The sequence below is a fragment of the Octopus bimaculoides genome, chromosome 17 (assembly GCF_001194135.2).
Source record: "Octopus bimaculoides isolate UCB-OBI-ISO-001 chromosome 17, ASM119413v2, whole genome shotgun sequence".
Lineage (NCBI taxonomy): Eukaryota > Metazoa > Mollusca > Cephalopoda > Octopoda > Octopodidae > Octopus > Octopus bimaculoides.
In genome coordinates this window covers 51,055,738-51,056,994 of record NC_068997.1, presented here as the reverse complement: position 1 = coordinate 51,056,994, position 1,257 = coordinate 51,055,738, and positions in this window count along the sequence as shown.

Below are 1,257 nucleotides of genomic sequence, written 5' to 3'. Positions count from 1 at the left end.
TGGTGTGTGTAGTTGTGTTAATGGTCTTTTTATATCAGGAAGAACTGAATGTATCACGTAGTATTTCTCAACCGTAGAGGCGCAATGGCCCAGTGGTTAGGGTTGCAGTTTCGATTCCCAGACCAGGCGTTGTGAGTGTTTATTGAGCGAAAGATTCTTGAGGTTTTAGGAGGTTTGTTGTAATCAAATTGGAAGACAACATCTCTGTAAACTAATATAGTATGTAATAGCTTTAATAATAATAATAATAATAATAATAATAATAATAATAATAATAATAAAAAGGTTATATAAACAAAGGTTATAGAAAGGTTATATATGCAACATACTGAAGGTGGTAGAGGCCTTATACAGCTAGAAAACTATTACAAAATAACCACCATAGGACTTCACAAATATCTGCTTCAGAAGCAAGGAAAACTAATACAAATAGTCACAAAACACGAACAAAACAAAAAACTGTTTTCATTCTTTAAGAAAGCTGACAAATACAAAAAATGAAGTCATAGTACCTAACAAATACGAAGAAGAAGAAGAAGAAACAACAAAAGCTGTAAAACGACTGAAATCCAAACTAAAACTGGAACAGCAATGGATCATGATAAAACGATGGCAAGAAAAGCCCTTTCATGGCAAATACTGGGCTAAACTAAACAGAAAAGAATTAGACAAAGCAAAATCTCAACAATGGCTGAGATGCTCAGGACTCAAAGCTGAGACTGAAGGATTTTTAATTGCTGCACAAGATCAAAGCCTCCCTACCAGAAATCATCAAAAACACAACAAAAGAAATACAAGTAACTGCAGAATATGTGGAGATGGAAAAGAAACAATAAATCGTATTGTCTCTGGCTGCCCAGTCCTGGCTAAGAAGTAATATATTCACAGATATGACAGAGTTGGAACCTATATACACTGGAAGCTATGCGAACACTATGGAATATCAACAGAAAAAGATGGTTTAGGCACACGCCAGAAAAGGTCACAGAAAATGAGAAAGCACCCATGCTCTGGGATATACCAATACACACGGATAGAGAAATTAAGGCCAATAGGCCGGATATAGTTGTCAGAGATCATCAAGAAAAACACGCTTTCTATTCGATGTATCAATGCCAACAGATGACATTGTTTTTCTACAAGAATCGGAGAAACTTTCAAAATACAAATATTTGGAAACAGAGATAACTAAAATGTGGAGCTTAAAACCAGAAACAATTCCTGTCATAGTAGACGCATTAGGTATGATAAAAAAAA